The sequence below is a fragment of the Pinus tabuliformis genome, chromosome 5_2, assembly GCF_031772625.1.
Source record: "Pinus tabuliformis cultivar Carrire ecotype Pingquan chromosome 5_2, CPIR1, whole genome shotgun sequence".
Taxonomy (NCBI): domain Eukaryota; kingdom Viridiplantae; phylum Streptophyta; class Pinopsida; order Pinales; family Pinaceae; genus Pinus; species Pinus tabuliformis.
Genome location: NC_142306.1, coordinates 890,847,157 through 890,872,299, shown reverse-complemented (window position 1 = coordinate 890,872,299; position 25,143 = coordinate 890,847,157). Strand labels below are relative to the sequence as shown.

Sequence of the window (25,143 nt, the reverse complement as noted above, 5' to 3'; positions counted from 1 at the left end):
CAGAGGTTACTCATGACCAAAATCCTCGTTTTGTTCGTTATGGGTACCGTCTCGATAAGGAATACTTCTACCCTACCAGGTGCTACACTTTATGCTTTCCTTGTGTTTGTTTTGTGCAAAATTTCCTCCCGTAGCTCATGATTTATAATTTCCAATGGCAGTGCAATCAAGTTGTGTGTCCCTGCTGCCATACCTCAGAAATTTCAAGCTCTACAACATTCTTTGGAAAAACGGGGCACACTTATGTTTCAAGTCAACAATTGTCTGAATGAAATGGAAATCATAACTGAGTAGCTTCCTAGAGTAATTCTAAGAGTTATTAAACTGCAATGGATAAATGGAGCAGCACACAGATTATCTGGAGAGGTTTGGATCAAGGATAATAGAGACATTTGGGTGAAACAAAGTTGTGATTGGAATATGCCACAGCGGAGATGGCATAATAGCCTTTGCTTGTGTTCATTATATTGAAGTATTTATTTTCATTTCCAAGAGTGCATTTCTAGTCATTTGATTTCATGTTGGGAGACAAGGTGAAGACTCAGCCTATGGACACAATGGAGAAAAATGGCAAAGATGCAGATGATTTTTTTGGCTCTGACTGGCTGGCTAGCTCCAACATTCTTGGGCATGGCAGAGTCTGTCCTGACACTTTAATAAAAGAACAGTCTAATGTTAGGAAGGGACACACTTCAGTACCTAGACCAGCAAGGCAAAGCCCCTCCAACATACCTGTATGTCCAGATGATCCACAAAAGATTGAAGGTGGAGATAAAGATGTCTTTAATACAAAGCTTATGCCTAATAACAAGCACACAGAACATAAGGTGCATGAACAAAGTTATGAAGTCCCAAAGGAGAACCAATCACTTGAGCATTTGCTTCAGTTTGGTAAAATTGAGCATTCTATTAAGTCAGCAGGTAATTCTTTGGAGAAAGCACAACTAAAGGATACGACAACTTTAAGACACTATTTTTCATACAGTTGTATCAGAGGCTCCTCCATTGTTAACCATGAATCAGAGGTTTTAAATCAGTCAATTTTAGGTTCACCCTTCACTTAGGTTCCAAAAATTAAATGGGGATCTAGACGAATATGAGCTGGAACAATCTTAGACCATGGGAATGGACAGTCAACCACTTAAGCCTCAAAATTCAGATGATAGGCCTATAACTGAGGATAATATGCCTTTAGCTAGGAGAAGCTGTATATGTAAATGACATTCCCTCACCAGCAAATTGCTTGTATGGGGCATTTGTTTACAGTGAAAAGGCATTGGCATCAGTTAATAAGGTTGATGTACAACTTGCATTAGATTCTCCACAAGTTGTTGCCTATATATCAGTCAGTGATATCCCAAAAGAAGGAATAAATGTGGGTGCTGAATCATTCTTTGGCACAGAAGTTCTATTTGCTGAGGATATTGTGGAATGTGTTGGCCAACCATTAGGCCTCATGGTTGAAAATACTTGGCATGATGCTAGAAGAGCATCTGATAAAGTGAAGTTATAGTATAATTGTGAGATGTTAGGCACTCCCATACTGTCTGTGGAAGATGCAGTAGCAAAAGAAAGTTATTTTCAAGTTCCTGAAGGATGGTCTCCTATGCTAGTAGGGGATTTTGCAAAAGGAATGTTAGAAGCACATTGTATAATTGAATCTACTGAGATGAAGATCAGTGTATAGTAGTCTTCAGTTCATGCCAGATTCCCAGCATGTTACAGAACTGTATTGCAAAATGTCTTGGTGTTCCTCTCCATAACGTACGTGTTATAACCAGATGAGTAGGTGGTGGATTTAGTGGAAAGGCTACCAGGTCTATACAAATTGCAGTTGCATGTGCATTGGTTGCACACGGGCTAAAGTGTCCTGTCTGAATGTACCTTGATCGTAAAATAGACATGATCATGGCTGGTGGGCGTCACCCCATCAAACCAAACTATATCATTGGGTTTAAAAATGATGGAAAAATTACATCATTGCATGTGGATTTATTAATTGATGCAGGCATTTCATTAGATTTCAGTTCTATGTTGCCCAATAGTATAATATCAGCAATGTAAAAGTATAACTGGGGAGCTCTTTCATTTGACTATAAATTATGTAAAACAAATGTAACAAGCAAGTCTGCAATGAGAGGGCCTGGAGAAGTACAGGGATCTTTCATTGCAGAAACTATTATTGAGCATGTTGCCTCAATTCTTGGCTTGGATGCAAATGTTGTAAGAGAAAAGAACATACACACATTTGAAAGTGCTGAGTTTTTCTATGGCTCCTGTGTTGATAGCCCTCTTGGCTATACATTGCCCTCAATATGGGAGAAACTGAAATTTTCTTCGTTGTTGGACAATAGAAGGGAAACTATTAAAAGGTTTAATGCTAGTAACAGATGGCTGAAACGAGGCTTATCACTAGTGCCATGCTGCTACCCAGTAAGGATGGACCCTAGACCAACAAGAGTAACCATTTTCAGAGATGGTTCTATTGTTGTAGAGGTGGGAGGAATCGAATTAGGTCAAGGACTTTGGACAAAAGTGAAACAAATGACAACATATGCTCTTGGTCAGCTATGGGATGGTGGAAGTGAAGATCTGATGTCAAAAATTAGGATTATCCAGCAAGACATTGTAAGTTTGGCACATGGAGGAATTACAGGTGGAAGTACCACATCTGAAGAAAGTTGTGAAGCAGTTCGACATGCATGTAATATTTTAGTTGAAAGGCTTCTCCAAGTAAAGACTCTATTAGAACAGAATGAGTCTGGTGGTGTTTCCTGGGAGGACTTGATTTTCCAAGCCACAATTCAATCAGTGTATCTTTCTGCACAAATTTACTGGGTTCCTGATTCAAGTGCTCAAAATATCTCAACTTTGGTGTTGCAGCAAGTGAGGTAGAGGTAGACCTCCTTACAAGAGCTACTACAATACTGCAAATAGATATAATCTATGATTGGGGAATAAGCCTGAATCCCACCGTGGATATTGGACAAATTGAAGGAATTGAGGGGATGTACTTTCATCGCCTTTGCAAAGTTCTTCTAGGACTATTCATTCTCCAATTGTTAACAGAAAAAGTATTGAACGTGTACGTGTTTTGCATGATAAATTAATGTCTCCTGAATGGAGGAGAAAGAGCCCACTATACATGAAAAAAGATGTTGATGAAAAGCATGCAAGGGCAACAAGGATAATAAGAGAATTGGAGAATGAACGTACACAGCGCTTGCTACGGGTACCTGAAAAATTGAACCATGTAAGTGAGTGGCAGGTTGTAAGAAGCTCCAAGCTTCAAGAGGGCATGCATGCTTGGAAACAAATAGGGCTATCTACACAGAAATTAGGGCAATAATTAGGGAAAATTTAGTCTTGTAGGCGAGCTCTTGTTTTTGGGTTTCTCGTCTCATTTCAATTCTTGAAATGGTGCCTCCTGCATAGATGTTCAAGAACAGATTGCAAGAATATGCACAAAAGAACTCTTTGCCATTGCCTCTCTATGAAGTTGTAAATGAGGGCCAAGACCATCTTTCGCAATTCAAGTTCACTGTAATAATCAATGGGGCAAAGTATGAATCCCTTCCTGGTTTCACTAACAAGAAGGCATCATAGAATGTTGTAGCTAAGGCAGTTGTCGAAGATTTGGAGATGCGAGGGTTGATTGCTGAGTTCAAAGAGAAAGTACGTCCTAAAGGTATCCTTATGTTTTGAAACATTGAACCCCCTCAACAAATCACTGATAACAGTAATATCTTGAAAGCTATCGACCCAACACCAAAACTACCATCTAGATATGGAGAACCATATAGATATGGAGAACCTCCTATGAGAAACCCGAGGGCTATTTTGGAGTACGGTTTTAGTGCTACTGCATCACAGTTTGGTGAGTCCACTAGGCCTGGGAGAAGCTACCAGATAGGCTATAGTGTAGTGCTACAATATTCATATCGTGTATATGACTGAGACCAATCTAGTGTGGGTTTGAAGGTCCATATTTTGATCCATGCCCTGATACCATGTGTAAGAGACCTACCCTAGGGTCTGATAGCAGATCTACTTTCTTCTGAAATTAAATGTGATCAGAGGTGATAACTTACTTACTTACACAGCTTTTAAACAAATACAATTTTATCATTTCATTCTAATCAGCATAAATTAAGGTGAATATTTCATTCTGATAAAATTTACAAGAGTAGTCTATGGAGGAATACCTGTACTGGTGGTTGATGGAGATACCTTTGTCCTGTTGCTCCTACTGAACGCTCCTCTTGACAGACCCAACTGGATTTACCTCCCAGCCAACTAGGAAATAATCCCTAGCCTAGGAAACCTCCACAGGTTCCCTAGCCCTCCAAGCCCAAGTCCAACCAGATATAGTGTGTGTGTGTCCAGGACGAATGATCTAGACCAAGATAACAATATTTCCCTCCTCTCAACAACCCAAGAAACCTCCATAGGTTCCTAAGGTCTCCAAAAACACAACAAGTCCAAAAAATCACAACCAACCCCACAATCATAAGCAAGACCCCCAACCTCCCTTTTTCTCCCTTCCTCCTTCCCTTTTTATACCCTCCTTCCCTTCTCCATCTCAACCACCTCTCAATTGACTTCTCTTCTCTCAAGTAAAGCTGGGAGTACACTTGGAAATGTGACATGAATATAAAATTGGGAATTTAATGGGAAAGGACCATGTATTTTCCCAAGTAAATCTGAAAAGTACATTTGGAAATGTGAGATGAATATATATATATTGATAATTAAATGGAGAGGACTATGTCTTCTCCCAAGTACATGTGAGAGTACATTGGGGAATGTGAGATGTAATTACATGGAGTGGACCATGTCTTCTCCCTAGTAAATGTGAGGGTACATTGGGGAATATGAAATGAATATATATATTGATAATTAAATGGAGAGGACTATGTCTTCTCCCAAGTAAATGTGAGGGTACATTGGGGAATGTGAGATGTAATTACATGGAGGGACCATGTCTTCTCCCTAGTAAATGTGAGGGTACATTGGGGAATGTGAAATGAATATATATATTGATAATGAGTTGGAGAGGACCATGTCTTCTCCCTAATAAACGTGAGGGTACATTGGGGAATGTGAGATGAATACATATATTGTTTGAAATAATGGAAGGAGACCATATCCTACCTAATATTCAATTTGAGAAGATACGTGGGGAATTTGAATAATGGAAATCATGAATTTTATATTAGACCAATATTTTCAGATAATGTTAACATTAACAAAATTTGCAGGATAAGATTTAAGTGGGGCATTACACTATCCTCTATCACTCAATAATGGATACAAACACCTCTCTAACTCAAACTCCTCTACAATTCTTACAACCTCTCTCAATAAATTGGCCCTCACAACAACATGCATCTCCCTCAACTCAGCCATACATGATACTCAGCAATCACTCACAGTAGCAATACATAATGACAATACATCAAGTTCAATCACAAGAACCAACAATATCATTTGACTTAAACACCCTAACTCAAACACTCAATACCTTGACTAACAACAAATAATCATTATAGGGCTTATAGATAACCACATATAGTAGCATATTTACACCTCTCTCAGCTCAACTACTCAAACCCAATAAGTAGAAGCTTCATTATACAAATATCTACCCCTGGAACACAAACATATTATCAATATAAAACTACATCTATATCTAAATGCTCATCCTCCTTTAGTAATGTCAATCAATCTTGAGAAGCTTTGTAATCAAACTCTTCTATAATAGCTACAAGACATACATAGATCGCACTACTCCAATGCATCTTGATCCAACATATGTGATCAATTTACTGACCAATATTCCATTGATCTCCTATATTATTTATTCACATAAGCCCTCAAACTCTACCATTGCATGGGTCTCTATTTGAGTGTTATATGCACTATGTAGTCAAAACCATACTCAATCAAACCCCTTGCACTTTAGATCCAACCAAGCCTTTGTCACCAACAAATCGTACAACATATATTCACACTGGCCTTTTTACTCCGGCGCACTCCCCATCGAGTTTTATTTAATCACATATCTTCATCACTTTTCCATATTTGCTAGGCTAACCACTCTATTTCTATGTCCATATGCAGAAAATGTATGCTCATTCACATCATCACATAATACAAACTCTAATTTCAAGCTACATAATTCCATATGTGTTGTCTATGTGCACATGATATCACTCTCTCTCCATATTCTAGCAACCAAAAAACACAAAATTAATATATTCTTCATTTATAACATTATCGCTCTTATTTTTGAAGCATTTTCTCTATTCGCAATACCCCAGTGTGCTACAAGACTGGCACACTTCACTTCTACACATTTTCTAAACATGCACTAGCTAACCTTTTTTTTGACTCATGTAAGGCATATTTAATTATCCCACATACCAACTAAAGCACTGGACCAAGTCAACGCACAACTAAGCCATTATACCATACCAAAACAATGGACCATCGCACTTATATCCTCTCATGTTATTAATGAAATCGATCTATTATGTTATTAACACAACACTATGACCAGATGTCATTATAAACCAGTCACACTTTTGAACATTAGTTGAATGTGCACTTACCTTATTTTTACTTCATCGCTTTGTCCCACTATGTCCAACACTCAAAATCAATTGAACACTTGCATTCCACTAGATTGGATTCACTACCTTGACTAGATCTATGTGAAGATGACTTGATCAATCTATTACTATCATTAATTAAATGATGTATTCACATATCTAATTGGAGGCGTCAAACTAGATCCACTACTTCTAGAAAATTTCCATCCTTCAATGCTTAGACCAGATCAACTCTTTAAAAGCGATCCACTACTAACCAAATCAAACTCCAAGGATGAGATCAATTGCACCACTATGTAACTGAATTAATTATTTTAATCACATGGACCAAATTTATCACTTAGAGAAATAACCAAATTGTTAATGTGTTCACACTCAACGAAAAGATCCATGAATCATTGAAGAATGATAAAACCATAACTCCAACACTTAATTCATTAAAAATTTGGGGATCATCTTGATCACTTTTTATACTAGACCAAATCAATCATAACTGCAATAATTAATTATATTCATATACCTATTGATGACCATTTCAATGCACACATTGAAGACGAAGTCAAACTCATGCTCCAACACTATTCCTTGGGAAAATATTACGTCAGTAGCAACGCCAAAATACCAGAACCAAGTCTCATATCATCATGCAATATCCCAATGCACATGTTGACATCAATGCCAAGCTCTACTAGCTCCCTATGGTTGACATCAATTCCAACACCATGCGACCAACATGGTTATGTTCACTGTGGCAACATATGCATAATTGAATGGATTTATTTTTGTGGGTTGGTCACGACCATATGAAGACAGTATGGATTTGTACTTACGGGCATAACGGTACTAATTTTTTAGACTGTAAGTCAATCAGTGGCTAATTAAACCAATTTATTACAAAACTATATGGTGGTATCAGTGGCTATACAGCTGATACAATAGTTGCATAGAACTTGAGAGGCATCTAGAGTGGTGAGAAGCATTTATGACTGTGGTGGCAATGGGGGTTTCTATTGTACGGAAGTAGCCACTGGTCGATTTTCTTTTTTGTGCTTAATTGTATGATAATTTCATTTTTATTATTTATTTTTTATTATTATTATAACAAAAAATAAAAATGAAAAAATAATCTTATAGTTTTATCTCTCTTTTAATACACATAGATATATACGTATGTAATAGTTTTTTTAATCCCTTTTTTCATAATTTTATTTTATTCTTTTTTTAATATATACTTTCTTGTTTTCTTATATAATTTGACTATATTTTTTATAACTCGTTTTTTCTATTCCTTATATATATCTATATCCTTTTTATTTTTATTTTTTTAATGGCCAAGGGCTTGATAGTAAAATGGAGAACATCCAAATATTTCTAGTTAAAGTCCTAGATCAAAATGACAATGAACTTAACGAATAGTCGATGCCCAAAGGTTGAGATCTGAGAACAAGGCTTTGATACAAATGTAACAAACACGGTTTGTATACATGATAGAAGTATTTAGAACATCTAAAATATTTAAATATCCATTATAGAACAATTAGTATATTTATATATTAATTTTGGATGTACAAAATATATGATATGTGATGATTTATTACAAATAAAGCCTCACTTATATACCTAGGCAGGCACCCCTTCATGAACGACCATGTCCTTAGAGACGTGCCTCTTCAATTTACTAATCATTATTAACTATTTAATTATTAATTATTTATATTCATAGAAAATAGTGACTTGACAAGAAACCTATACTATTGACAAAGGAAACCCTATTACTACATGCTCACCCTCTTCTACCATGATATAAGGAGAGGGTAACAACCAAGAATCCTTGAAATAAGAAATTCAAAAATAATATACTCAAGTTGTTGAAATTGAAGTGCTTAGTGGCGTGGTGCTAGTAGAGATTGTGTAAATATATGCAATAGGGGGTGGGAAGTTGAAACTTTCCATCAATGAAAGATACGTTCCTACCGCCAAACTCTTAGTGGTCCGTTGAGACTAATCTACTAGAGAAACTGTAGATTCAAAATAAATAGTTGGGCCAACTTGACAATAATTCCACTATCAATCATAATGATCTTCCCTTCATGGCGGAAGTATAACACTTGAAATAGTCTAGAAACCATGGCTTGCATTACATAGACCCAACTTTGTCCTAATAGAAGAATTTAGTTTCTTTTGGTGTTAACTACTTCTACTTCAATGGAAATATTCTTTCCTCTAAACTAGACAAGAAAGAAGGAGATAATCCTATGAGGTTGATGACAATGATTGTTGATTGTTTTCAGTAGCACCAAACATGGAACTAAGTTGAGAGATAAATTACATCCCAATAAAAGTTTGAAGTTGAGTTTGGCATTGACTACTTCTACTTCAATGAAAAAAGTCTCTCCTTCCAACCAAATAGGAAAGGAGGAGATAATCTCGTGAGGCCAATGAGAATGACCTTTGAATCTTGTAGTGGCATTAGAGAGGGAACTAACTTGAGAGATTTTATAAATATGTATATTCTCATCCATAATTTTCATAAAGATGTATATTATCATCCACAATTTTCGTAAAGATGGACTTATCCCAATAAGTAAATTGAATTTGAAACTTTGAATTGTGGGGGGAATACACCTTGACATAAGATGTCTAAAAAATTATCATCTTAGATTTATAGAGTTCAATAGCCCCAACAATAGTGAGCAATGCACTCTTATGTGATGAACACATTTGGAGCACTTCTAAGGAAGACATAACACAAGGAACCTAAGCTAAATAGTCTACAATGGAGTAAATTTGTGTGGCTCTTGCATTTATATTATGTGTCCCACATTTTAACAAACATTTCAGCATATTTAGTGTTGACTCAACCACAAGTTCCGAGATGTGAAAAGGAATATGTGGTTTGGAAACTTCCTTAACCTTTGAAGCTTCAAGAGTCTAATAATTATGAGCAAGAGTAGAGAGATCCACCTTAGCACTAAACATATAAATGTTCACTAGAATATCCCATATGTGAGGACCACACTACTTTCCACCTTATTGATAATGTTACTTGTAGTATTAGCAACTAACTATTGTCCTCGAGGAAAAAGTTTATTGAGCATGGTCATATAATAAAAATTAGGCATCTTGTATCCTATGGCATAGATGTGCTAAGTGGTCCTCCTTACAAATATTGAAAGAAACTTCAATTTCTTCTTTTGGTCCTTTTTACCCCTACCAATATTAGTACCAGCCTTGTTTGCATTATCTTCCCCCACCTCCTTTCTTGTTACCTTTTTTACTCTTCTTTCCACTAAAATTTTTATTTACTTTGGCATTAGTAGATTGAACAACATTTAATATAAAGTTCTTCATATAGGGTGCAGTCGTATTCTATGTATGACCAAAGGAATATTGGTTCAACGAGATTTGGTACAACTAGCCCGTGATTAGAGTCGTAGTAGTAGAATCAACAAAACCTATAACAACATTAGTGTGTGGCCCTGGTTTCGATTTCATTGGATCGATATTTGATTGTGATGTGTTAGGAATAAATTAGGTCTAATTATCCATAAATATGACATGCTCTTTAATATAGACACCCAAGAGAGATAAATCCTTTGAGATATAAGGCAAGAGAGACTTAAGGAAACACTCCAATAGAACATCATTAGGTATCTCTAACTTTGTCATCTATATTTTTCTCTGTCATTCTTAGATGCAATCAGAAATATGTGTGGAATTATCTCACTTAAAATTCACCGAGAATTTATTCTCATAATCATAGCATATGGTAAGCTAGAAACGGTTCAAGAATATTATTTCCAAATCATTTAAATTCTATAACTATCTTTTTTTCATCTTGATATACCACTTTGTTGTAACCCCATATGGGTACATTGAAGGAGACTGAACCTGATAGAATCATCAATCAGGGAGTTAAAGGAACACCATAAAAGAAAAGTGGTAATATGAATAGTAGGGTTCTCACCAAACTTTCCTTCAAAGTTAGGAATGTTTGATGGAATTTTGGTGGGTACCAAGGGCCTGATCAAATAATACCATACCATATCATTGGTAAACTTTGGAAGATATAGCAAATTAATATTTTTTAGAAATGGAATCCAAGGATGATACATGTGGTTCTATTTCCTAGAGGGAATAACCCTTGGTTAGTTGTGTTGAGCCTCTAAAATGTCATCCTTTTTCACTCTATTTTATTTCACTTTCCTTCAATATTTACCATATTTCACATCTCCATCACGTTACACTAAGACCATTTTCATGATCATATATGGGTATAAACTTATTATTTTACAAAGAATTTATTTTAGTATTTTGAGTGAATTTATGGTTAAATAATATAAAAATAACATATATTCACTTATATATCAAATTTGGATGAGTCTTATGATTATTGTAGGCATATTTTAAGCTTCCAACATGGTCATATTTGGCCACTAAGCCTCAAATTCGAATTTCCTCTTCAAATTATTGATGGTTTAAGGAAGATTTGAGATCATCATTAAAGAACATTTCATGGAGTAGAATCATGGGAGTCTTGATATGTGTCTCCTAATGTCCTTTGAGATAACCTAAGGTCAATTAGCTATGCCAAATCATCTATAATGTTTTGTTGTTTTGAGTGATTGGATGACCAGTGAACTATTTATAAACAGGTGCTTTAAACTTAGATAGATTTTTGATAAAATGAAAGGTTGTTCTTTAACTGCACATGGTTAGTTTGATTTTGATGTAATGGAGAAGTAGAGTATGGAGAGGTATAATTGATTTTATATTCAAACTGAATATTTAACCATTTACAAGAAGAAATTAAGAAAACAATGCTTTCTTAATCAACAAAATATAATCAAACTATTACAGAGATCTAGTGTAATTTATATTCAAAGAGGAATTTACAATAACAAATAGTTCTGTAAATTAGTCTCTTATTTAAATTACAACTTCATAGAGGATTCAAAATGAAACTAATATTCAATTAAATTTTAAATCGGATGACTGCAAAAGAATTAATTTATATGAAGAAAACATAATGAATAGACAAGATGAAATACAACTCACTGAGAGACAGACCATATGAGGCAAATCCAGAATCTTTTATTATCTCAAAAATGCTCCAGCTTAGTACAAATCTGCTTAATAACTTGTTCAAGGGTTCAACCCATAATAACTCAAAGGAGGAGTTATTTATACAAAACTTTACAAAATATCTACAATCTGTTTGGAATAAAATACCAAAATAGTACAAAATTACAAAAATAGAACAATATAATAGGAACCAAAAAACTACTGAAGAGGTGGCTCTATCCTTTTGGAATTTGTTGATGATCTGGCCTGAAAACACTAATGAGTTGTCCTACTTTCACAATGAGGAATTACTAAATTGTTTCACACAAATTATCCCATCTTTGTTCACTTGGTATTTCTACATTTACCATTTTCCTGAATGTTTCATCCACCTTTGTATATCTTTTGAAATTAGGCTTGGTGAGAAATAAGTGCTTGATTTCATGTAAGATGGTTAAATCATATTCCAAGGCTTCTAGAAAATCCCTCCCTGTTATTTGACCTTTCACTCCTACAAATATGGCTCTGTCTACTGCAATAGCATATAACTCCTTGCAGTAATCATATAATCTAATCAACTTATCATTCAAACCTACTAATCTTGGCAATCCTTTCTGATTTAAAACATTAAATTTTGAATGAAATCTCTTGACTGAAATCTCCAGGGTTTGACACTTAGCTTCCAATTGATTAATCAAATTATTTTTCTATAATAGCTTTTTGATCTCTAAGATGGTAGTTGTTATGTTAGAGACGTTTATTTCTTCTAATTCCTCTCTACTCTTTGAATTTAAAACCTTGATCATATACGTGGCTTCTGTTGGTGTGGTCATCAAGGTTGCTTTTTGTTCTTCAATCGCTGCTCTGCATCTAGTAATGAGTTCTTTCTACTCAAAATTAATCTGTATGGATGGCCATACATCTGTCACAGATTGACTGATTTTGTCCAAATACTCTCCTTGGGATGAGCCAAAGTGTCTGCCATCATTGACTTACTCTCCAACTTCTGGATTTTATGCTCTACTTTGTGAGTCTTCTGCATTTCTTCTAGATACTTAGTATCATTTTGTACTTACTGCAATTCCAAATTTTGAAATTTCTGAAGTAGCTTCTAGTTTTCCTACTTCTGGATTGATAGTTCCTGTGCTAATCTGGTTGGGTCAGATGTTGTTGATGTAGACTCAATGGATGTATATGAGGAACTAAGCTCTGTACCTACAACTGATATTGGGGTTGTTGTAATGGGCACCATGGCAAATTGTGTTATTTCCTTCTCCTTCAATAGCTCTTCAATATGTTCTTCCATCTTCTTCAACTGTATATTCTACTCAATAATACGCTTATGCGTATCCTCCTTTTGTTGTTTAGTTTCTGCCATATCCTTGTTCAAGGGACCTTCAATTAAAGGCAACTTCAAATGTGTCTTCAATGCAGCAATGTTTGCATCTTTCTTCTTAAGAAGTAGTTTTGCAGCTTTTACATCCTTGGGATCATATCCCACTTTAATCACAAAATCCTCTAGTGATTTTATTCTATTGTCTTTAGCTAGAGAGGAGATCTTTTCTAACTTAAGTTGGGACTGAACATTTGATAGAGCAATCCTGAGTTCAGAGAGAGACATGGCTATGGTTGTCATAGTAGAAAACAACATCTCACCAGTTTGTCTATGCATGTCCATTTGGTCAATTGGATGGATTTGACTAGTGTCAAATGAAAACACGGTCTTCTTGTAATCATATGGTGATTTAGGAAATGGAATCTGGGATTGTAATAAAGACATTTGCATTTTTCCCTTCTCCCTATCAAAATCAAAAAGGATCCTCTGTTAGGAAGTGGAAGTTTGCTTCCATAACTAACTGTACACATTGGACTTTAAAGTCTCATTTTTCTGCTTAATTTGTAGGAACCTTGAAAATATGTTCGAATCATCCAAAATGTTGGTTCCTGTCGACTGAATAATTTCTAGAGGCTCTCTAGAAGGTGAAGTTGCAGGAGGAGTAGTTGAAGCACTAACTGTGGGAGGAGTGGTTGATGTACTAACTCCTGCTGATGTAGATACTTCCAGATCTCCAAGATCAATGATCACTGGTGGAGTCTCTTCTGCTGATGTGATCAAGCTGGCTTTAGGCTTCTTTTGCTGAAAAATGAATCCTTTCAACACATCTTCAGTGGATGAAGTTTCCTCTCTCAGCCTCTTTTGTTGCTTGCTCTGAGCAACTAGAGTCTGGTCAATGGGAGTAGACACAACTTGCTCATCTGCCTCTTGAAGAGTCCCATCAATCCATATTTCTTGATTCATAAACTTTTCAATTTCTGGCCTTGGAGTATGGTTATAAGGAGTCATCTTGAAACTAACCCTTAAGGTAGAAATGATGCCAAAAGGATCATAGGACCAGGTGAAACTTGGCTGGAAATTCATCTTCTTCAATAATGCATTTGCCTCAACACCAACTGATCTAGTGTTGCAAATAAATGACCCAATCTGTGCTTTGAGCTTGAACTAAGACTTTCTTTTACTTGACACAAAATGTAGCTCATCCATGTGAATCATCTTCCTGATATATTCTAGAGAAAATATTCTCAAAGGAACATATTTAGGCAGCTTGTATGGTGCAATCTCACAACCAAATATTCTTATATCAATGTAGTTCTGTTATAAATACCAATCACCATTCTTAGTTTGTTCACTTAGGTGTAGGATCCTTTTAATTTCATTCCCAATTCTAGGGTCTATCTGGTTGCTAAGGAGTTGTACCACTAGATGTATAAATGCATCCACAAATTTTGCAAATGATGAGGGGGTAGAAGTTTCCTTGATCATTTATGTCCAGTGAATCACTAATTGATTCACTCCTTATTCATGTTTCTTGCTGAGTTTGATTGGTAACAGATCACCCTATTAGAAAAGAAGCATGTAGACAATTACAGGGCTGTAATTGAACACTCCCTGCACAGTGAAGTTCATGAATTATTCATGTATATTATCAGCCAAAAATTGACTGTAATTATACATGAATGATGGTTGTTGGTATTTATTGAAAATGGATAAGAAACCAAGGATTACTTCATCTACAGACTAGTCATCAAGGTATCCTAATAAATAGGAAAGTAGGGAAATGCAATGTTTAGAGGCTTCAGGAAACATGGCAGACGAATAAGGTGGATTTATTTTGGGTAATTCTACATCTTCAGGAAAAGAGATTTTGAATATTTGGTCTCTCTGTGGGAAATTTAAATTATGTTATAGATACATAACTGCTACTGGTGAGAATTGGGTCAAGGAATGAATTTGAGGGACTAAGACCATTTCATTTATAGTTTGAGCATAAATTCTGATCAGAATGTCTCCATTCTGAGCCATGACTACCCTTTTCACAGGGTCATACTTGGCTTGACACCAAGTAATAATATCATGGAATTCATGTGTCTTTGGGAAACTGTAAAAGGGTAATAGGGACTCCCAAAACATAATCGAATCTTGTTGGTCCAGATAATTTTGCTTAAGACATAAGTGTAGTTCATAGAAATCAAATTCACACTTGGCCTCTGCAACCTTGAATAATGAATCAATAATCAGAATATGGTCAAGGTCAAGCTAGGTCGGGGTGACAATACTTTCCTCTATGGTTTTCTTCTTGGATTTTTCTTTTGGGGCCATGGTGGCAGACAGGAATAAATATGGTTATAAGTGACAGTCTGATCAAAAGATTAGAAGTTCTGTAATCATTGTATACTTGCAAACAATGGAGAATAATCAGAAGAAAGTGACAATGAGGCCAATTTCGTTTTATTTATAAGATGCGGGAAGGGTAATGGTTTTGTTAATAACCATAGTAGCTTTAAATGCAAGGGAGCCGGATGCAACTGATGGATACAACAGTATGCTAAGTGGGGGGATAAGCATGCAAAGAGGTAACGGATGGGAGGAATAAGAAACAGATAGGTGAGGTGTTAGCTCAAGAATGGTGGAGGGATAATGACTTTTTAGCAAGGTGAAAGAGCCATTGGCAAAGAAAACCATGAGTGGTTTGTGGGGGGGGGGGGGGGGGGGGGGGGGGGTAGGGAGTTATTTGTGGTTTTGTGCGGGCGTGATGCGGAGAGATATGAGGGTGACACGTAAGGTCAGGGATTCCACTTTGTGACAACCCCCCCCGCATTGCGTTAATTTGAAATAGTGGAGGTGGGTGCAAAATCTCTCCTCGCCGTTGATCTGAGCAACGAGTAGATCAAATGTCAGATCATGCACCTTCATTATTCGAAACTGACAATACTTCTTTTCATTTATTGATTTGGGTCAAATCAAACTTGTGTGTCATATTATAATTGAAATGCCAAAGTTTATAACAAATAATTAATCCTGATTTAAAAAATTAATCATATATTAACCCGATTTGACATTTTCTTGATGTGGCGCATTTGGACTAGCAGCCATTGCACTTATTTTTTGTATGAAAATGAAGCCTTTTCTTTCTTTTTGCTTCCCTAGAATTTTATTTTATTTTTCCTTCTTTATTTAGGGAAGCTAACACCTATCATTTTATTAATATGGATGCCTATAAAATATCAAATTGTCCTAACATTTTAATTCTTCTTTCTTTTGCATCCATATCCTAGCTTATCATTTTAAAATTATTTTTGACTAATATGCTAACTTATCAAAACCAAATTATGTTACAACATCGGCTCCAGCTGGGGATTGCTTCCCCCTGTGGGATGCAGAGAACAAGCAGGTCCAAGTGCCTTCTCCTCAGGCTATGGAGTCTTTGCTAAAACAGATACTCACTTGCAAATTTTCAAAAATAAAATAAACTCTCTGGATATTTACAGATGATGAATGAATGGATGAAAAATTAATACTGAATGTAATGTTTCAAGTATTTCCCATTGACTAGCAATGAGGAATACTCTCCTTCCAAATTCTGTAGGATGAATGTATTTTTCCCTTTGACTTCTACAATGCTAAATGGACTAAACGAGAGGTTGTCAAATTTTGCATGCTTGCCTTTATTTTCTCTCCTCGTTTCCCATCTAAGCACTAGGTCACCTTTCTTGAAATTTCTTTCTCTAACCTTTCTGTTAAACAGTTCCTTCATCTTATTTTTGTATTTCCTTAGCATGTACTGAATTTCATCCTTGTCTTCATTCAACTCAATGATTTGATTAATCCTTCTTGATAAATCATTTTTTCTTCATAATATTCCTGAAGGAATCTCATAACATGTAAAGCTAAACGAGTGGGAAAAATTGCTTCCTTTCCATAAAGTAATTGGAAAGGAGACTGGCCTATTGACCTCTTAGGAGAAACTACGTTTGCCCAAATTGCATGGATTAGGTGGCTGTCCAAACTCTTTTTATGGTATTCAAGAGTATTCTTAATGACCTTAACTAAGCTCTTGTTGGAGGACTTTTCTAGCCCATTACACTGTGGATAGTATGGTGTAGAATGGTGTAATAGGATTGAATACTTTTGATAGAACTCAATCATTTTAACACTGTTGAAAGCTGTTGCATTATCTATAACAATCTGTTAAGGACATCCAAATCTTGATAGGATATTTTCTTCAAGGAATTTAATCACAACAGCATCAGTTGCATTTTTAACAGGTATGGCTTCTACCCACTTGGTAAAATAGTTTGTAACAATTAAAATCCATCTGTGTTGATTATTTGATTGTGGATGAGTTTCCCCTATAAAGTCCAGCCCCATTGTAGAAAAGGAGCATGAACCAATACTGGAACTAAAGGAAGTACTAACAACTTTTTTTTCCCTACAAATAATTGGCATGGTATGCAACTTCTTATTCTTGCTCCAACTTCTTTAAAAAGTGTGGGCCAGTAGAAACCTTCTTTTAAAATTTTGTAGGTTGTTTTTGTCTAAGCATAGTGTCCACCACAAAACCCTACATGGAACTGATCTATAATTCCCTTTGTTTCATTTTCAGTTAAAAGAAGAAGAAGGATATTAAGAGGGTCTTTCCAACATAAATTAGCATTGATAATGCAAAATTTTACTGCTTTAAGCTTCAGGTCTTTCCACTACTTTGAGTCAAGATTAGCTGGACATTGAAAATCCCTAAGAAACTACACAATATCAGAGTACCAATCAGAGAGTAGATATTTCTGATCTATATGAACAAGAATGGCTTGATCTGAAGAAAGAAGTTCTTATGGATTCTCCCCTTCTATAGGAGGAGGAGGTTCTTGTGGATTCTCCCCAGATGAAATTAAGGAAGGTTCTTGTGGATTCTCCCCAGATGAAATTTCAGAAACCATATTTATCCCCAATACATTGCAATTGGATTCAGCTAACAATTTGGCCAGGCCTTGGCCCTTTACTAGCTTTTTGGTCTTAATTTCAAGGTCAAATTCAAGGATTTTAGAAACCCATCTCCCTCTTCTTCCATCAGTATCAGGCTGGGTCAAAATAATTTTAACAGCATAATTAGGGACATAAGTTGTAATGTTGGAATGCAAGACATAGGTTCTAAAGGCTTTGAGGGCTTGGATTAAGGCATAAGCTTGTTTTTCAATAATATCATACCTAAGTTCAGCATCCCTCATAACTTTGGAAAAGAATGCTATAGGTTGGTCATCACCATTTTTGTTCTTCTATAAAACTACAGTAGCTAAGGTTGTCTCGAATGCAAAAGAAAATATGCTAAAAGTGTAGGTTTTAATCCCGTACAGAAATTACCTACATACGAATTCTAAAACACAGAAAATAAACAATGTGAAAGCATAACACATAAAACACATATACACAGATATTTTCCCCTGGATTCCAAAACTAGGACTACCAGCTTGATTTTTCATTATATTCCTTTCAATGTTACAATACATATTTATACATGCCGAAGCATCCAAAACCATGGAACAAAAACCATCATATCCAAAACCATGTGTGAAAATCATGCACAAAACCATAGGTAGGTCCGCCCAACCTAATATAGGGTCCAAAAAAAAATTCTTGGGGCACTGCCCCAGACCCCATAGAGGGGGGCTACCTGCCCCCCCTCAAACCCTGTTGTGCAATCGTTGCAAAAAAGGGGGGCTCCGCCCCCCATCTAACCCCCCCATTCACTATGTGGGCTACTCATGGAAAGAATAACACAAAGCAACATTCTCCCACTTGTTGTTTTCTTTCCACAGGGGGCCACAAGAGAGCTAAGTAATTTATCTAGCCCTGTAACAGCCATTATTTCTCTACACTAAGAGAAATTCTCAGAGCTCACAGATTTTGTCAAGGCATCTGTAGTATTCTTCAAAGTGTCCACCTTTACCAGCAACACCTTTTTGTCTCCTATCATATCCCTCACAAAGTGATACTGAACATCAATGTGCTTTGTCTTTGAATGGTAAGCAGGGTTCTTTGCCAAGAAAATTGCACTTTTGCTGTCATCGTCTATCCTTATAGCTCCTTGTACTAACCCCATACTTGAACATAATCTCTGCAACCAAACTTCTTCCTTGCTTGCATGAGTGGCTACCATGTATTCTGCCTCTATAGTTGATAGTGCCACTACAGATTGCTTCTTACTCATCCAACTGACTGCACCTCCAAATAGGTTAAACACATACCCACTTGTAGATCTTCTCTAATCCAGATCTCTAGCCCAGTCTGCATCAACAAAGCCATGGATATCCAAAACTCTATCCAATCCTGGTCTTCCTTGGTAGCACAAATCATAATCACTAGTGCCACGCAAATACCTGAAAATCCACTTCACTACTATCCAATGCCCCTTCCTTGGTTTTGACATAAACCTGCACAATACTCCCACTGCATGTGCAATGTCTGGTCTAGTACAGACCATCGTATACATCAGACTACCGACTGCACTTGTATATGGAACATGGGACATATCCTCTTCCTCTTCTTGTGTCTCGGGACACTGTTCAGCAGATAACTTTACACCTATAGGAATAGGAACCTTCACCGGTTTACTATCCTGCATATTAAACCTCTACAATATTATCTCAACATACTTCCTCTAGTTTAACCAAAGCTTCCTCTTTTCCCAATCTCTTTTAATTTCCATGCCCAAAATATAGTTTGCAGCACCAAGATCTTTCATGTCGAATTTGGAGGACAATTGAGTCTTCAAATCCTGGATAATTTCTTTGTCATTTCCAACCAGCAACATATCATCCACATATAAGACCAGATAAATAACACAGTCACCAATTAATTTAAAATACACAAAGTGATCTGCTTTTCTTCTGGTGAAGCCAAGTCCCTGTATAAATGTATCAAATTTCTGATACGACATCCTTGGTGACTTTTTAACCCATACAAAGACTTCTTTAACTTGCATGCTAGTTCTTTCTTACCCTTCATTGCAAAGCCTTCAGGTTGCTTCATGTAGATCTCCTCTTCCAGATCCCCGTGAAGAAATGTTGTCTTCACATCCATCTGTTCTACCTCAAAATCAAAAGCAGTAGAAACAAATAAAAGTAATCTAATAGAAGCTACCTTGGCAACACGAGCAAAAATATCACCAAAATCAATTCCCGACACCTGGGAATAACCTTTTGCTACCAACCGAGATTTGTATTTCTCCACCTTTCCTTCTTCATTTGTCTTCTTCTTGAACACCCATTTGGTGCCAATGGGTTTCCTTCCAGCCGACCACTCCACTAGATCCCAAGCCTCATTTTTGTGCAAAGATGCCATTTCATCAACCATGGCCTCTTTCCAGAGTTTTCCATCCTTTGAATCTATTGCTTCCTTCACAATTATGGGATCATCATCAGTAATAGATAAAGAAAAATTTGAACAGAAAGTAGATGGACTATAACTTTCTAGTTGCCTTCTTTCTCGAACTGATCTTCTCACACTCGGAGTTTGTGGCTCTTCATCTTCTGATTCCTCCTCTACTGTAGAGTCTGATTCTTCCTCCTTTAGCTCAAGCTCTATCTTCTCAGGTTCCTTTGGTTGGAATTCATGATTAATAACATCTTTCACCTCTTTGAACAACACATCTCAGCTGTACACAACCTTCTTTGTTACTGGGTTCCAAAGCTTATAACCCTTTAAACCATCCTTATGCCCAATAAAGATGCACTTTTCAGATTTGCTATCCAACTTGGTTCTTTTCTCCTTTGGAACATGTACATATGCATCACATCCAAATGCCCTCAAATGTGAAAGAGAGGGTTTCTTACCAGTCCATACCTCTTGTGGAGTCTTATCCCTTAACACTAATGAAGGTGATCTATTGACTAGGTAACATGTTGTCTCCACTGCCTCTGCCCAGAATTCTTGTCCTAACCCGGCACCACTGAGCATGCTTCTTGCCCTTTCCATCAACATCTTGTTCATTGTTTCTGTAACTCCATTTTGCTGAAGTGTATATGGAATAGTCTTTTGCCATGCTATACCACACTTCTTACATAATTCTTCAAACTCCTTACTGCAAAACTCTCCACTGTTATCTGTCCTCAGCACCTTTATCTTCTTCTCTTTTTAGTTTTCCACCAGAGCCTTAAATTCTTTAAACCTGTCAAAGACTTCATATTTCTTCTTAAGGAAATATCTCCATGTATTCCTTGAGAAGTAATCTATAAATGATACATAGTACATAGACTTACCCAGTGATGGAACCTTCACAAGTCCAAACACATCACTGTGCACAAGCTCTAATATATGTTTCGCCCTCTTACCACCAAAGGAGAAACTCACCCGATTCTGCTTCCCATGTACACAATTTTCACAGATTTGAAAATCCAAATAGTTATTACTCATACCTTCTACCATGTAGAATTTCTCACTGTAGATCAACAGATTATGCAATAAACTAAAGCAAAATACAAGATCTACTTCTACAACAAACTTTGTGGAAGCTTAATTGAATATGAGCAAGATCAATAGAACACATATAACTGATAAAGAGAAAGCAATCACACATGAACGCAGAAGAATAATCCCGGGGAAAGCCTCAGCCTAAAACCCCAATCTCTATAATATCATACAAGTGGAAAATAGTTCGGATTACTAAAAGAATTAGTTCACAAGCTATCCTGCTCTCTCTGCAATCCCTCTGCTACTCATAGACAGTCAAATGCTTCTCACAAACCTTCTCCTCTTACCTCTAAGCCTCCTATTTCCTTGCGCAATTTTTTCCTGGGGTCAAGTGCTTCCACAAGTGTGAATTCCCACCTCACACTGCTCACTTGGCTCAATAGTAACTGCGCAATCTTGAAGGAGATAATTCCTTCTGCATGGATGAGTTTCCTTTATAGGAAAAGTCCTCCAACTGATAGTACACTGTCCCTTCCTTTGATCTCAACTAGGTCTCTGACTGAACTGGCGTGCATGAGTTATTTATGAGAGAATATTCAATTATCTGGAGAGCCGTAGTTACATGGATGCAAACATTAACTAAGTGAACTCACACTTAATTCTACAAACTGTTAGAACTAATCTAAATGGACTTGACTCAGTTAACTAAGCCAACTAATTACAACTCATCCTTATCTCTTTAACTGGTGGATAAATTCCTTAATCAATGGAGAAACTGTTGCATGTCTTCGCATAGACTTCATGTTTGATTTTCCACAACTAATTAACTCAAGATGAATTAATTAATCATTTTACAAACAACTACTAAGATCAAATTCGAATTTTACTTCTCAGTTTTAGTCCAGGGACTGACTAAAATTGGAATCCATCCCGAAATGTTATTTATAGCAATGCTATTTGTAGCACTTCCATTTTTCATTCCTTGTTTCTATGTTCAACACTGGTACCCAAATTGTTATTTATAGTAGTGCTATTTTTAGCACTTCTATTTTTAGCATTTCTTGTTGAAATTTTCAACACTCCCTCTCAACAAGAAAGGCATTCAACTTGAACCCGAATGTTCTGCATGCAACACTTCTCCCAAGTGTTATTTCTCCAGCAACTCTAGAAACAAAAAAAACTCCCAACTGACCTCTATGTTGGGCTAGAAACATCCTCTGATGTTGAAGCTCCATCTGCCACTGACAAGTGCTCCCTCTATGACTTCTAAGCTACTACAACACTCCATGCATCTCGCACAGTTACACACCTCTCTGTGCCATCCTGCACTGGTGCAACACTCCTGTGCCTCTCGCATTGTTGTAGCCTACTAGCTCTGCACTATCTTGGGACTCCTGCACTGTAGCTCTCTCTACTGTTCTATCCGCATCTGTCTCTACCCACTCAGCCAGTCCTGCTACTCCTCATCGGGGCTCCCATAGCAAGGTCTAATCAAAGAGGTTGGGTACCTCAATTATCCTGTCCCCATTCCAAACTTCTTGGGACTGTCACTCCACATCGCCCCACCTCCTACCTAGAGGTATGGATGCATGTGATCCCTTTGCCCACCTGGCTTGAAATTTCCCCTTACTGGAGGTATCTACATGAGTAGATGTCTCTACTCAATCTCCTCTTAGCTTCTCTAGTTATGGCTGCTCCACAACCTCCTGAGGCTTCTTCACCAATCGTGGCTCCTCCATAATCGTTTTAGACTTCTTCTGGCACTGCAGTGAGGTAATGTACTCTCCCTCTCAACCACCAAGTCTCCATCAGTTTCCTTTCTCCTCAAGGCTTTGCATGCATCTTGAACCTCAAGAGCATACAGGTTCTTGACCTGTGAACCAATCTCCTTCACCTATCTAGTGGTGATGTGTCAAAGGAAAACCTTTCCCTTACTAAAGACTACATCATAGCCTTTATCTTCCAACATTGCAATCAATGCAAAATTTCTCTTCAGTCCTGGTACATACTTGACATTGGTCAAGGTAATGCAAGCTCCATGCTCCCTCTGAAAAACAACCGTGCCTACACCTGAGACACTATAATTTTCATCATTACCCATCACTATGAGTATCTGGAGATCTTTCTCCTCCAAAGTATTGAACAAACTCTTGTCGTCGGTCATGTGGAAAGAAGCTCCACTGGCAAGAAACCAACCACATCCCACCATGGATGAAACCATGCATGCGAAGAGAGTGAAATCCAACTCGAACTGTGAGGCCAATGCCTCACCTTCAGATCCTTCCTTGGATCCCATCTTGGATTTCTTCAATGGACAATTTGTAGCAAAAATGCCCACCTCATGACAATGAAAGCATCGCACTTTCGATTTGTCAAACTTCTTCCCACCATGGGAAGAACTAGATTTGGAATGAGAATCCTTCTCCTTCCCCTTCTTCACCTTACTCGCTAAGGAATAATTTTCTTCATCGTCCTTATATGAAGAACCATCTCTGGTGCTTCTTCTTATCTCCCCCTGCATCAAATCTGACCAAAGTCATTCCCAATCTAGCAGTTTTTCTCTTCCATTTACCGAGTCTTGGTAGCTATGCCAGCTCTTAGGAAGACTGAGTTCAAGACTCACCATGTCATCATCGGCTGTCATGATCCCTACACTTCCAAGCTTATCCACGCAGGTGGTGAGCTTGTTTAGATATGAAGAGATCGTGTCTCCCTTTTCACACTTGATTTTCTGAAGCTTGTCTTTCAGCACTAGCTTCCTCTGATCGTTGTTATTTTGATATAGATCTTTCAATGTTTTCCACATCAAAAACAATGTCTCCTACCCATGGAGACTCACGACTATGTGGGCTCGAACTCCCTCCAGAAGGATTCTCCTTGATCTAGACACACATTTCTTCCATTCCACAAATTCAGTAGCATTAGCCATTGCGGTCTTGGCAAATTCTTGATCAATGAAGTCCTTTAGACCGTTATCCTCTAATATAGCTTCCATGCAATCCTTCTAGGCTATATAATTCGAACTGCCATCAACAACATATTTGAGTCTTAAACCATTGAACGCCATTGGTGAAATGAGATGTGATAAGAACTCGATATCTATATTCAGGAACTTCAAACTTCGAACTTCTCCTTCTTATATACTATTCTATACTTTGATCACCTTTGCTCTGATATCATGTAGAATTTCCCATTGTAGATCAACAAATTATGCAATATACTAAAGTAAAATACAAGATCTACTTCTACAACAAACTTTGCGGAAGCTTAATCAAATATGAGCAAGATCAATAGAACACATATAACTGATAAATAGAAAGCAATCACACATGAACACAGAAGAATAAGCCTGGGGAAAGCCTCAGCCTAAAACCCCAATCTCTATAATATCATACAAGTGGAAAAGAGTCCGGATTACAAAAAGAATTAGCTCACAAGCTATCCTGATTTCTCTGCAATCCCTCTGCTACTCATAGACAGTCAAAGGCTTCTCACAAACATTCTCCTCTGCCCTCCAAGCCTCATATTTCCTTGCACAGTTTTTCCTGGGGTCAAGTGCTTCCACAAGTGTGAATTCCCACCTCACACTGCTCACTTGGCTCAATAGTAACTGCACAATCCTGAAGGAGATAATTCCTTCTGCATGGATGAGTTTCCTTTATAGGAAAATTCCTCCAATTGATAGTACATTGTCCCTTCCTTTGATCTCAACTAGGTCTCTGA

General features: G+C 37.0%; 1 pseudogene; it reads left to right on the top strand.

Moving 5' to 3' along the window:
• The first annotated feature begins 557 nt into the window (after positions 1 to 557).
• Positions 558 to 3,110, top strand: LOC149162162 (indole-3-acetaldehyde oxidase-like; annotated as a pseudogene).
• Positions 3,111 to 25,143: the final 22,033 nt, after the last annotated feature.